Source organism: Lethenteron reissneri, chromosome 36 (assembly GCF_015708825.2).
Source record: "Lethenteron reissneri isolate LAM-NWPU_2019-01 chromosome 36, ASM1570882v1, whole genome shotgun sequence".
Taxonomy (NCBI): domain Eukaryota; kingdom Metazoa; phylum Chordata; class Hyperoartia; order Petromyzontiformes; family Petromyzontidae; genus Lethenteron; species Lethenteron reissneri.
In genome coordinates this window covers 5640474-5655257 of record NC_083814.1, presented here as the reverse complement: position 1 = coordinate 5655257, position 14784 = coordinate 5640474, and the positions used below count along the sequence as shown (strand labels likewise).

General features: G+C 44.8%; 1 protein-coding gene across 1 annotated transcript in view; it reads right to left on the bottom strand.

The window, feature by feature from the left end:
• LOC133351052 (1-phosphatidylinositol 4,5-bisphosphate phosphodiesterase eta-2-like) overlaps positions 1-12028 on the bottom strand; it is a 367788-nt gene extending 355760 nt beyond the window's left edge. Inside the window, 1 exon segment of the mRNA XM_061565942.1 lies at positions 11898-12028. The gene's annotated coding sequence lies outside the window, so the exon portion shown is untranslated.
• Positions 12029-14784: the final 2756 nt, after the last annotated feature.

Below are 14784 nucleotides of genomic sequence, written 5' to 3'. Positions count from 1 at the left end.
GGACGAGGAAGACAACGAGTTGTACGCATTTCAGACGAGCCAAAATGAATATCAATCCAATGGCTAGAACGTGCCAGAAGAAGAGACGAAAGCCACGTTGGAAGGAAGGTGATGAGCATGGAAGCACCATTGCGGAGACAGAGAGGCAGGCCTGGATAAAGAGCTGGTTCGGAGTGGTGAGTCAGGATACAAAGGCCTGTGGAGTCATTGCAGAGATGGCCCCAAACTGGAATGAGTGGAGAACAATCCTGAGTGAGAAAAAAAAGCCCTGGACAAAGAAGTGTGTGGGATATCCGCAGTAGTTATCCTGGTAGGAACCTCCTGGTTACACCAGCCCATGGGGATTATTGTGTCCGTCCGTCCTGCATCCAAAAATTGGAGGGGTGGGGCTGGGTGGAGAGGGGAGGGTGGGGAGGGGCTGGGTGGGGAGGGGCTGGGTGGGGAGGAGCTGGGTGGGGAGGGGCTGGGTGGGGCTGGGTGGGGGGTGGGTGGGTGGGGTGGGGCTGGGTGGGGAGGGGCTGGTCACCCCGTGGTGCCCTTATAAAACTCAACGTTTAACCTACTCACGCCGGCTTGTGCCCGCCCTCACAGTCGGCCATATTTGCGGAATACACCACGCCGCCGTTGACCCTGGCCATTGACCGTGCAACCCAACGTTCCTACCAGCTCCCTCCGCAGGAATGTGTTCCTACAGAGTAACCGTAGGAATGTGCACATGCCAGCACTGGCCCAGTGTCCCAAACAAGTGAGCACCGTCCCATACTTGAACAAGCAAACACTTTTGCTTTTGGCTGCGACTCCCATGCAAATTGTGTTTGCTCGTAAACCAGCGATGGGCTTGGCTCACGTCCCCATCAACTTCAGCGTCACTGTTCATGGTCAGTGAATATTTATGTTCACTGATAATGGGGACCATGTAGTCGTAAGTGTTTAGCAAGAAACTTGAAGCAATCTAGAAATGTAGGCTGGCTCTGTGCTATGAGTAAAAGCAATCGACCTCCAGGATAATTATTATTTGTGGTGGGGGGGGGGGTCTAACTTAACAAAATTAAAATTTACTTCAAAGATACTTCTGCTTATAAGCACAGACTCGGTTATGTTTGTGGTGAATTTCACATTTAGAGCCCTTCTAAAACAACACTGGAATTAACATCAGTCTGTCACGCACTCAACAATGATCATCTTTATGCATTGCATGTGATTAGAGTTCTTGCTCGACTTACATAAAGGGTAGGAATTTATTTAATGCCAATCATTTATCTTTTCTTATTAAGCCGGCACGGCACACGATGGGGTCTGAGGCTAGCACCACCCAGGGCCGCCTTCGTCTCCCAGTGATGACATTTATACACTGCAGCGTAAACGTATTTGAGGCTGAGTCTGCCTAGGGGAGGGCCAGGACCGGCTCAGATATTTGTTGCCGATTTTGCCCATAAGTGCGAATTGAACCCGCGTTCATAGTGCAGTGCGCTCACCACTGCACCGCACACACAGCACTTAGGAGGAAAGTGTTGGCCTGCGGGATGTTTGTGTGATTCCTCTGCAACAGTTTGGTACTTTGAGGTGTGTGCACAATTAAACACATTTCCTGTTTACCAGACGGACACCACCTACTCACCAGCTGGCCCCAGACAATTAATTGTTCACGTTAACGGTGGCAGTAAATATTCTCAGTAGATGTTATGCATCTGTAATCTTAGGCGATATGAGTTCGAGTTGTATATGTTATGTTTGTGTATGTATATATGTATGTATGTTGAACTTCTTTCGCACCGTACATACCCAACCTGATTAATCGGAGGTGAGGGAGGACAACAAACTAAACACAACAAACCAAACACAATAAGCAATTCTCAAGAAATGAGTTTGCAATCTAGATTATTTAAAAGTGCATGGCTCCAGTGGCTTCCTAACATCAGACGGAAGAGCGTTCCAGACGGCCGTCGAAGCGCATCTGAATGCGCTCGATGCGGTGACCGTCTTTGTTCGACGGCGAGCCAAATCGAGCTGCTGCGAGGATGACCGATGTTCACGTGATGTTTGATGCTCCTTAATGAGATTAGCGAGGTATTTGGTGGTTCGTTTGAGGCAAGCACTTTGTGTGGTCATGAGTGTGACCTTAAAATATCGGTAGCACTTGAAATCCAGATGAAGCTGAAACAATAGGGCAAGTCTCCCAAATCCCACTGCCAGTGGGCTTCTGTCCACTCAGCAGCATAAATGGGTTAACCGCAGCTGGTCAATCAGCAAAAGTGGCGTTTGGTGGGGTAAAGTGTGGGGATTTCCACGTCATTCCAAGACATAACCTCATGGTTTCCTCGCATCTCCGAGTAGCACGGTTGGCTACGTACGGTGCAAAAGAAGTTCAACATACACACATCTATGGTTACAGTTCGTTCCAATAGTAAATTACCATTCCGTTTGCATTGTCTAGTTACTTTATTTTCGTTTGTACATTTATTTTCCTTCTTGGCCTAAATGTTCTAAAGAGCACATCATTTGCATAAGAAATGCGTAGACGATTTGTTGAATTATAATCGTAAGAATTGATTTTAAATTGATAAATCCACGCCTCAATATGGTGTACACATAATACAACGTACAGTATAAGCTTGACTCACTACATGACAGACACTGCTTTAATGACCGATGCAAGAATCAATAAATCTAACACTTCTGTGTGCAATGCAGTCCTCAACCGAATGTTTAACGGATCATAATGGTCTCACTTCATAATGGCAGTAAGTAATTTAATTAAAAACAAGTGATCATAAACCTTAACTGTATTTTCAATGTGGTCCTGTTTGGGATGTCTGGCCAATTTTAATTCTTCCCTCGCCAGTATCGAAATATAAGAATAGGCAATACAACAGTTGTGTTAAGATGTTAAAACACTAAACAATAACCTTTTGCAAGCAATCATGTCTGCATTAACCACATTTACTTGTGGTGAACATGCAAACAAAATGCATTGTCTTTGTGCTGTGTACGCCTTTAGGCGTCCTCTGATCTAACAACGTTTGAGACTAGGCTCTAAAGAAGGTTGTCTCTGGTGTGGACAAATCAGTTTCAAAGACAATGCATATACTACCAGAGCATGTTTCGATTTAAAGCAGGGGTCCTCAAACTACGGCCCGCGGGCCACATGCGGCCCGCCGAGGACATTTATCCGGCCCGCCGGGTGTTTTTGCCGCCGCTGCCTGTCTGTTACTTTTTTTCTACATGAGAAGGACGGTCATTGGTGGAAGAGGGAGAGGGGGCGGAGTTCCCCCCAATCAGACTGCATTGATGGGCAGTGCAGTCTGTATGTCTCTGTGTGGGCAAAGTTATTGCTGGTATATTGTTTTTGTAGCGCTGTATATATATTGGTATTTTACTAATAGCAATTTTGACTCCCTAGGAAATAATGATGTCAAGAAAGAGAAAAATTGACTCGGAGTGTAGGATATTCAAAGAACAGTGGACTTATGATTACTTTTTCATGCAGTACAAGGAAAGAGCTGTGTGTCTGATATGCCAGAATATAGTGTCTGTGTTCAAAGAATACAATTTACGTCGACACTATGAAACTCAACATAAAGATAAATATGATTGTTTGGTCGGAGAAGTGAGAAAAGATAAAATATTAAAACTGAAAAATACATTAACAACTCAGCAAAATACTTTTGTGAAGCAGAAGCAGCTAAATATTTCATCACTGCGAGCAAGTTTTCAAGTTGCCAAGCTAATAGCGTGCACTGGCAGACCATTCGTGGAGGGAGAATTTGTTAAAGAATGCCTTCTTTCTGTTGCCAAAGAGATGTGTCCAGAGAAGGCCGATTTATTTAGTACAGTGAGTCTTTCAGGACCTACAATTACACGGAGGATTGAAGAAATGGGAGACAATTTGTATCAGCATTTGAAAAACTCCACAAAAAAACTTTCCTATTTTTCCTTGGCACTCGACGAAAGCAATGATGTTCGTGATTCTGCACAACTTCTAATTTTTATTCGTGGGACGAATGACTATTTCGAAGTCACAGAAGAGCTTGCTGCACTGCAAAGCATCAAAGGAACAACTACAGGAGAGGATATCTTTCGATTTAAAGCTTTCGTGACTGCAGGGATTCATCTTCTTGGTTCTTTCGGTAAAGTCATCACGTAGAAGGGAAGTAATAAAATAATAAAAGTAAAACATAATAAAATAATTCTCACGACGTTGAGGCCACAACGCAAGCAGCCGTCCTCAGGTGAAAACCAGGTCTGTTGGGGAGACAGCATCTGAATGAAACAGCACACGAGCTTGGAGCATATATAAGCTGGGTTGGAAGCGGGGGAAAGAGCGCCTTGACAAAAAAATTTGCATATCAAGAGGAATTTAGCATATTTATGGGAAATGCAGGAATGTTATTAGTACTACATATGCAGTAGTACTAATACATGCTCCAAGCTCGTGTGCTGTTTCATTCAGACGCTGTCTCCCCGACAGACCTGGTTTTCACCTGAGGACGGCTGCTTGCGTTGTGGCCGAAACGTCGTGAGAATTATTTTATTATGTTTTATTTTTATTATTTTATTACTTCCCTTCTACGTGACTTTACCGAAAGAACCAAGAAGAGAGGATATCTATGAAAAGGTTTGCCAAACTGTGAATGGTTTGGAGCTGAACTTGGCTAAACTAGCCAGTGTGACAACTGATGGTGCTCCTAGCATGGTGGGGTCTAAGAAAGGAGTAATTGCTCGCATTAACCAAGAGATGGACAAACATAACCATTCTCATCCAATAGCCATACACTGCCTCATCCACCAACAAGCGCTGTGTAGTAAATCACTGAAGTGGGACTCTGTTATGAAATTTGTGGTATCTTGTGTTAACTTCATTAGAGCTCATGCACTAAACCACAGACAATTTCAGGAATTTCTGTCTGAGCTAAATGTTGACTATGAAGATGTTCTGTATCACACAGAAATCCGTTGGCTGAGTCGAGGGAGAGTTTTGAAACGTTTCTATGACTTACTTCCACAGATTACAGCTTTTCTGCTTTAAAAAAAACAAAGAAGTACCAGGGCTCAATGATGCAGAATGGAAATGGCACCTTGCCTTTCTGACAGATGTAACAGAGCTACTCAACAGTTTCAATGTGCAACGTCAAGGAAAGGGGAAGCTCATCTGTGATATGCAATCACATGTCAAAGCATTTGAAGTAAAATTAGGCCTCCTCATCAAACAAGTGAAGGAGGAAAACTTCTGCCATCTCCCCACAACTCAAAATCTGTTAGCGGAAAAAACATTGGTTGCATTCCCAAACAAAACATGTGTGGATTCACTGGAAAAATTGCAAAAGGAGTTCCAATTTGGATTTAAAGAGCTTCATCTCCATGAACAGGACATACAGCTTTTCCGTAACCCATTTTCTATTGACATTGAAAATGTGGATACAATTTACCAAATGGAACTGGCTGAACTGCAGAATTGTGACTCTGAAAGACGCATTCAAGTCAAGCAGCCTTCATAATTTCTATGCATCTCTCCCCTCTGAGACATATCCTCATCTCAGGAACCATGCATTCAAAATGGCAACCATCTTTGGCAGCACTTATGTCTGTGAACAGACGTTTTCCAGAATGAAACATTTGATATCTCCAACCAGATCTAGACTAACGGATGCACACTTGCATCACTTGTTACGACTAGCAGTGACAAATATGGAACCGGACATTGACCATCTCATTAGCCAAAAGCAGGCCCATAGTTTCATTGAAATACTGGCAAGTTTGTTGATTTAACTTTACTTGTTCTTCATTTTAAATATTGTATTTGTTCCCATTTTGTTTCTTCACTTCAAAATAAGATATATGCAGTGTGCATAGGAATTTGTTCATAGTTTTTTTTAACTATAGTCCGGCCCTCCAACAGTCTGAGGGACAGTGAACTGGCCCCCTGTTAAAAAAGTTTGAGGACCCCTGATTTAAAGCTTTCGTGACTGCAGGGATTCGTCTTCTTGGTTCTTTCGGTAAAGTCACGTAGAATGGAAATAATAAAATATTTATGTTTTATTTTTATTATTTTATTATTTCCATTCTACGTGACTTTATCGAAAGAACCAAGAAGATGAATACCAGAACATGTGTTTCTTGGTTGCATCTTAACACCTACTCTTTGGGCCTTTCGGTAAAGTCACGTAGATAGGAAAATAATACAAAATCACGACGTTTCGATCGCAACAATAGCAATCGTCTTCAGGTGAAAAAGTACAGCAGGCGGACTGCTGAGGCGGGAACAAAAATAGCGAGAGAGCTACTGCAACCAAAGGTTACACAGGTTTGAGATGGGTACAACCCAAGGGTAAGTGGGCGGGGCAAGAGATGGAATTTTCAAGTAAATGTAAGATCGCAAGCTAGGTATACCTCGGCCATTGTATATATTTTTTCTATCAACGTGACTTTACCAAAAGACTCAAAGAGTATGAATCCCTGCAGTCACGAAAGCTTTAAGTCAATATCTTAACACGGCTGTTGTATTGCCAGAAAGAGTGAAACCTATTCTTATCATTTTAATTCCGTTGCTATTTTAATTTTGGAGCTTTCGTGACTGCAGGAATTATTCTTTGGTTTTTTCGGTAAAGTCACGTATAAAAATAAAATAATAAATTAAATAATAGCATACGACGTTTCGATTGCAACACAAGCAATCGAAACGTCGTATGCTATTATTTAATTTATTATTTTATTTTTATACGTGACTTTACCGAAAAAACCAAAGAATCCGTTGCTATTATTTCACCCCCCACCACCACCACCACCATCCATCTTATTCCAATGTGCCATCAGCGTTGTCCTGAGACGAAGCATCCATTCAGATATCGCACCCAAGGTGTCCGATAGCGGTTGCGAAATAACATTTTAAAAGGATTTCGCCAAACGAATCTTTCGAGCTGTCTTTTAATCCGGGGCAAACTTTCCCATGCACACTCTGCTAGGAGATTGTCACGTGGCAATCAAACAGATACAGTTATTTCTACGCAATACTAACATGTCAGATGGGCGGGTGTGGGGGGGTGAGCGGTTGTGTAGTTAACGGTGACCCAGCTGAGACCAGTCATTCGCCAGAGTCTGATAACCCGCTTTAATCCCAACCCTGGCGCCTGTGTATTTGGAGTTTGCATGTCCGTCTCCCCGTGGTCGCGTGGATTTTTCTCCGGGTCCTCCGGTTTTTACCTCCGCATTTAGAATTAACATCACGCGTTTCGATTATTTGGCTGCTGTAAATGTACCACGTGATGATAATCCACCTCGTTGAGCTATCGTTTGTGGCCAGGGGCTGTCCATAAATGACGTCACGCGATTATGGCCGATTTTTGACCTCCCCCCCCTCGTCACACGGCGTCACAAAACGTCACACCCCCCTCATATATGACGTCACAAAGCTCTGCCCCCCCCCCCCCCCAAAACCATATTTCCATTTTGAAAATAAAACATGCTTCAAATCGCTTTAAACTATTGTCATTGTAGTGTGTATTTAATGTCGCACTGCAATATTCAACGGCTAACTAAAACTGCAGAATATTATATTGAAAATCTCTTATAATTAGAAAATATTAAAAGTAATTAAGACTATAAAAAAATACTTGAAACTTTGTAGTAGAACGAAGCAAAATGGATACTACAATTATAACAATCGCATATTCATGCCACAGAATGAAAAGCCCTGGTAGAACCATTAGAATGAAAATGTTTAATAACAATCATTCAAAAAAGATTTCAAAATTTATGCTTCTCCATTCTCCCATGGAGAAGCAAAATGCTCCTTCATGGCATAAATAAAGTAAATTTAAATAATCAAATAGTTATTAATGAAAATTAATAAAAAAATTAGTGTTGTTATAACAATTCTATTTAATTAACATTTATTTAAAGTTGCGCGTTTTGATGTGACGTCACATTTCTCAAACACCCCCCCTCCCCCCCTCGTCACACATCGTCACAAATATCTGAACCCCCCCCCCCCCACACTAGGTGCGTGACGTCATTTATGGACGGCCCCCAGGTCGCTTCTCAAAAGGAGCTACATAGCTCAGTGGGTTTCTACCCGGTGAAAATAAATTGTTGAGAAATAATATTGATCACAAGCGGCTGCCTGGATTCAAACCCAGCCACCAGGCTCTCATGCGGTGCTTGCGCGCTCTGTCCTCTGGACTACCCAACCCACCCAGCCCCCTCGATCATTTCCTATTGCCACGATTATAAGCGACATTCGTAATTTTTCACCTCCAAAAATCGTTTACATTTTTTGACACCAGAAAAAAAACCCCAACCCCCCCCACCCCGCCATCAGCAGGAGTCCTGACAATTACAACACTGAAACAAACCGCCCAAGTGCAAAACCGCACGACCTTGTGCGTGATGACAGGTGGCTCGACTCCCCCCCATTCGTCGTACGAACGTGAAACCATCCGCAGACACACCCAGTGCCGGATGACCCCAGTAGCAAAAGTAGCTACACATGTGTAGTAGTAGTAGTAGCTACGGGCCCCGCACTTTCAAGGGCCCCGCGCTAAATGCTTTCAAGCTATCAATTCCGGTTTAGTGATTCTACACTTGCTCTATTACTATAGTACTATACCGCCTTCAACTTTTATAAACGACTGGGTGTTTAAGGTTAGCGATTTGTCGTATTATCTGGCTGTATAGAAAATGATAAAATACAATTACTTTATCTTCTTGGTTCTTTCGGTAAAGTCACGTAGAGGGGAAATAATAAAATGAAATAAAATTAACATAAAAAATGAAAATAAAAAATAAAATACAATTACTTTACTGTGCAAGTTCAAATTTCGTGTTTTTATATTTGTTTTAGGGCCCCTTTATAACATATGCTACAGGCCCCGCACTGGACACACTGCGTACATTACTTACACAACACATAATGAAAAGCTTGCGCGCTCTGTGGCAAGTGCGCACATGTTGCGAGTCGCTCCTTCCCTGGGGGCTTTGCTCTTCTCGAGAGGGAGGGAGAGGGGTGGTGGTGGTGAGGGGTGGAGGTTTATCTGCATTTGCGTTTGAAATGTGCTTCTCAGGGAAGGCGACTGTTAGAGCTAATCTCTCATGCCCCATCTAAACCCATAGATTCTTGACAGCCGACCCTGTACAAAATGCGAATTGAGATTTTAAAAAAATTTGCCACCACACACAGAGGCCCACACAGAGCTGGCCGTCAAAGCTCTCGAGTGTCAAAGCACGCTCATCAACACGTTCGTATAACATGATCTATCCACTGCTGGATGAAGTCACTCCCCAAAAAGCCATCTTCTCTCACGGGTTTCATACGCAGTGACTGTACAACGATGCCAAACAACAACACCTGCAGAAAACCATCTCATTTAACCGCTGCGTCTCCTGCTTTCAGTGCATGTTTGCTGCAAGTCTTCGCAGTTGAGAGGGGTCGGCTCGTAATGGAAAATTAGTTTCGTCGAGTTATCTCAACGGGTTTAAATTTTTAAAAAGATATCAAATATCTTCATCGCAAAATTCACATCGTGTATGTACATAACACATTCCTGTGGAGGGAGCTGGTAGGAACGTTGGGTTGCTCGGTCAATGGCCAGGGTCAACGGCGGCGTGGTGTATTCCGCAAATATGCCCGACTGTGAGGACTGGCACAAGCCGGCGTGAGTAGGTTAAACGTTGAGTTTTATAAGGGCACCACGGGGTGACCAACCCCTCCCCACCCCTCCCACCCCCCACCCAGCCCCACCCTCCCCACCCAGCCCCTCCCCACCCTCCCCACCCTCCCCACCCAGTCCCTCCACACCCTCCCCACCCAGCCCCTCCCCACCCTCCCCACCCAGCCCCTCCCCACCCTCCCCACCCAGCCCCTCACCACCCTCCCCACCCTCCCCACCCAGCCCCTCACCACCCTCCCCACCCAGCCCCTCCTCAGCCTCCCCTCCCCACCCAGCCCGACCCTCCCCACCCAGCCGCTCCCAACTCTCCCCTCCCCACCCAGCCCCTCCCTCCCCACCTAGCCCCTCCCTGCACGACGGACGGACGGATACAATAATCCCCTGTGGGCTGGTGTAACCATAGATGCTGTTTACACACATGCCCGCTGCATGCCATAACACAGTATCGTCTACGACGATGCATCCATTGCCTTGCAGCATTTTTAAGACACCACAATGCCCCTCGGATTAGCAGGGAGGTCACGATGGCTGGGAGATGCTAGCGACCTCGCCAGATAAGCAGGAGGGCCGTGGTTTCGATCTCGACCCTGACACCTGCTGTATATTTGGAGTTCGCGTGTTCTCCCCGTGGTCGCGTGGATTATTTCTCCACATTTGGAATCAACGTGCGTTTAGAGTATTTGGCTGCTATAATTGTCCACATTATGAGCCACTTTCGTTGGGCTATAATTTGTGGCTTCTGAAAAAGAGCTTTAGAGCTCAGTGGGCTTTACCTGCTAAAATAAAAAGTTTAGTTTTGTTTTTGTAAAGTGTAGCAATTGCTGAATAGTGGTGACACACCACGCAAACAGTGATGTGTCACAAAGACACTGGTAAAATAAGAAAAATAGTTTACTTAACCCAAGGAAGTGTTCTGGGAAGGGAAATATTGATGTGAAAATATTAATGTCATGAATGTTGATAGTTGTCTCGTTATAATAAAAACTTCTGACGGACGATTGTCTAGGTAACTAAGTTAACGATTCAATCTATGCATGTATGTTGGACTTCTTTCGCACCGTACGTAGCCAACCATGCTCATCGGAAGTGCGGGGGAAGGACAACAAACTAAACACACAAAAACAACTAATTTATAGATATTCTTGGTTCTTTCGGTAAAGTCACGTAGAAGGGAAATAATAAAATAATAAAAATATAAAACAATACAAATTCTCACGACGTTTCGACTGCAACACAAGCAATCATCACCAGGTGTGAAATCCACAGCAAGAAAATTTTCTTGCTGTGGATTTCACACCTGGTGATGATGATTGCTTGTGTTGCAGTCGAAACGTCGTGAGAATTTTATTGTTTTATATTTATATAATTTTATTATTTCCCTTCTACGTGACTTTACCGAAAGAACCAAGAATATGAATCCCTGCAGTCACGAAAGCTTTAAATCAAAATACTCTATAGATGATAGTACCCAATTGTATTCCTCTTCATAATACTGCATCTAAGCCCAGTATCTCTACCCAGCTATGGATGTGCCACTAGATGGCGTAAACTCATACACAACACTTGACACAACCGCACCACGACATGCCGCAAACGCACTTTAAAAACAAAAAGTTGTTTCGTTTCATGTTGAGCATGAATGCCGTGTGCTATTTCTCTTTCCACGGTGTGACACACACACACACACCCTGTGCGCGTATATGGCCTGAAACCGCAATCACAAACTCCACGCGGCACAGCAATCATCATCATCATGAAAGAGAATCCAAACCTCACTCAATCCACCAATAATGAAGACCTCCTCCATGCCATAATCGACTTTGTTTTGACCATACTTCACCATGCATCGGCGAAGGTGAAAGGGAGGACATGGCAGCACAGGTGCTGTTCACATCACTTGCCAACGAGTAGCAACGGTTGGCTACGGTACGGTGCAAAAGAAGTCCATCGTACGCAGACTTACGTAGCCATTGGAGGATGGAGAGTGATGTGTAGAACGATCGTCCAAAGCGCCGCGCGAACCAAATGTAAAAGACAACAGCAGCTCGTGGCAAAGTGCCTCGTGTCCTGACAAGCACAGAACCTCAAGACAAAAAATACCGGTTTCATTTTACCTCGACCTTGGCAAGCGTGGTGTCTGTTCGAGCGGAACCTGCCGACGTGCACGGCGGAAATATCCACGCGCCTTTCAAAATACTCTCTCCCCGAACTCGAAGAAGACACATCGACACGTACCTCGGATCAGCCGTCCGGTCGGACAGGGCCGGTCTGGGCTCTCTGTGAGTGAGCGCACAGAGAGACAGACAGACAACCCTCACACAGCTGCGCTCTTACAAACTCCCCTCTCTCTCTCTAAAACTCTCGCCACGGCGATGCAAATACTAAAAAAAAGACTCGAGAATGAAGGCGTGGCTCTCACCTGCACAAGCCTGCCCCAACATCACCACCATCATCATCAACCTCCTCCTCCTTGTTACGCCCAAAGGGGCAACCTTGTACTAACACACACGCGCACTGGTTTTACATTTTGATTCATGGCCAAACGGGAAGGATTAATTGTACCCATAGCCGACCGAGACTTTTTTTGTGTGACGAAGCAGCAACGTCTGTTGGTTGGTTGGTGGCAAGGCGAACGAACGCTTGTTGTTGCGAGCTAGGAAAAGAGGTCCAGGGAAGGTGCTGGCACATCCCAGCCATACCGTGCCTCCTACGGTCACATTCCATGCGGGAGGTGCCTCCATTGCATCCTTCACCAGAAGTCGAGCGCGCCGTTCGTGCGTGCAGGTATGCACAGGTGGGGCGCCTGCCCCCAGCCTAACCCGCGAGAAACTCGACAACAGCGAGCGAGCCGCGATATGTTGCAGAACGAATGCAAACGACAGTTTCGGTGGAACGCAAAACAGCTTCACGAGGGCTCCACGCGTCTCGCACGGTGAAACGAACCGAGCTGGGCGAAGCAATGGGTTCACGTGAATGTTTACAGGGCTCCTAAGCCAGAATCACATTTTCAGGCCCATCCCCAATTGCCCTCCAGCTTGCGTGTGTCACGCACACCCACTGCTTGTCTGAAAGCAAGTGGCAGAGTTCGTGGATCAAAGCCCGCCGCCACTGTAGACCAATCGGAGCCCCGATTCGCACGGTTTGTGCGGTCGTGGTGAGCAATGGGGGATCATCGAAGCTGTTGGGTCACCCGGTATCAAGACATGCCCGTAAAATGTCTTCTAAACGTGCTCCTTTTCATCAGTTCCCACATTGATTGTCTGAAAAATGCCGTGTACGTTTATCCTAGATGATGTGTCGCACGCAAGGGTGAAAGCGCTCGTCCACAATTGCACAAGTGAAATGAGACCGCTATTGGGATTTGGAGCGGACGCATTTTTTCTTGAACGGAGAGAACGGGCGAGTGACTCAGTCCTGTCCAGGTGGTCAGTGACTCACTGACGCCGACTTCGCTGAGCCGTTATCCCGCTACCGCTAATAGTGGTTACATTATGGTGACATTATTGGCGTGGGTCAGAGCAAAAATAAAAGCGCTTTTTCCGCAACTTAAGCCGCGAAAAAAACAAAAAACAAATGTTTCGATCTAAAGCTTTCGTGACTGCAGGGATTCATATTCTTGGTTTTATCGGTAAAGTCACGTAGAAGGGAAATAATAAAATAATAACAATAAAACATAATAAAATACAAAAATTCTCACGACGTTTCGGCCACAACACACCTGAGGACGGCTGCTTGTGTTGTGGCCGGAACGTCGTGAGATTTGTTTTATTTAATTCTGTTTTATTTTTATTATTTTATTATTTCCCTTCTACGCGACTTTACCGAAAAAACCAAGAAAACAAAAAACACCCCGCAACTCAGAGAATCCTACAGTATTCAGAAAAGCCTGCTTATTACGAGTAACATCAACAAGGCCAGAGCGTCAAAGCCTCTCGATGCTCAGACGAACCATCTGGAAACAACGTCTCCCGACAGCCCTAAGCAAGTGATAACAATTCGCAAATGCCTTCTACGGCAGCCCGTGTTGGCGCACCGGTAACCGCTAAGGGATTCGACTCGGCGTGCTTATTGCTACCCAGGTGTAACATTTACAGCAGCGAAGGCAAAAAATCGGGGTGCGGGGGGGGATGGCACTCGCAGCATTTATAGATAACGCAAACACACTCAGAGTTATCGGTTACATCGCTTCTAAGCTCGGGCAACAGCAGCGGTCAAGAATGACAACACCGTAATGCAATGTACACTTAAGGTATGAAGGGTCGTTGATTAATTTTTTAGAAGCTCTGCTCTTTACCCTGCAGTACCGCAATGAAGTTAAACGTTTGCACGTGTGGTAAACAGCGGTTTAGAAATTATACATGATGCATACACGGTCATGTAATGTACTGTCCAACATTATGCATTAATATAGGAATAGGTATTTACCCTTTCTGTCAATAAAACAGTTGTGTTAAGATGTTAAAACACCAAACAGGAACCTTTTGCAAGGAATCATGTCTGCGTTAACCACACATACTTGTGGCGAACATGCAAACAAAAAATCATGAATCTGGTAGTATACGATGCATTGTCTTTGGAACTGATTGTTCCACACCAGAGACAGCTTTCTTTAGAGCCTAGTCTCAGTGTTAGACCAGAGGACGCCAAAAATGCGAACAGCACAAAGACAATGCCACTAATAGGACATTGCGAGCTCCTGTTGAGCATTGATATCAATAAATGCACACCACACACACACAATGTAAGCACACACGGTGCGTTGTTTACTTTGCGTCCACAATAATACATAAACACAAGTCCTTCATCACTCTGGGGTCGATAAATTGAATATCATTGCATGTCCAAGTCAACAGTGGTTACCCTATGGATGCACTCGCCCCCCGTCATAGAAATGTGGAATTTCCACCACTGTTTCAGGACTATCACTTTGACGTTGACTCAATCTCAATCAAACGCGTGGATTTTTTTTATCCGGGTTCTCCGGTTTTCCCCTCCACATTTCGAATCGATATCACGCGATTCGAGTATTTGGCTGCTATACATTTACACACGACGATAAAGTCACCTTCGTCAAGCTTTCATTGCTGATAGCCACGTCGCGTCTGACAAAGAGCCACATAGC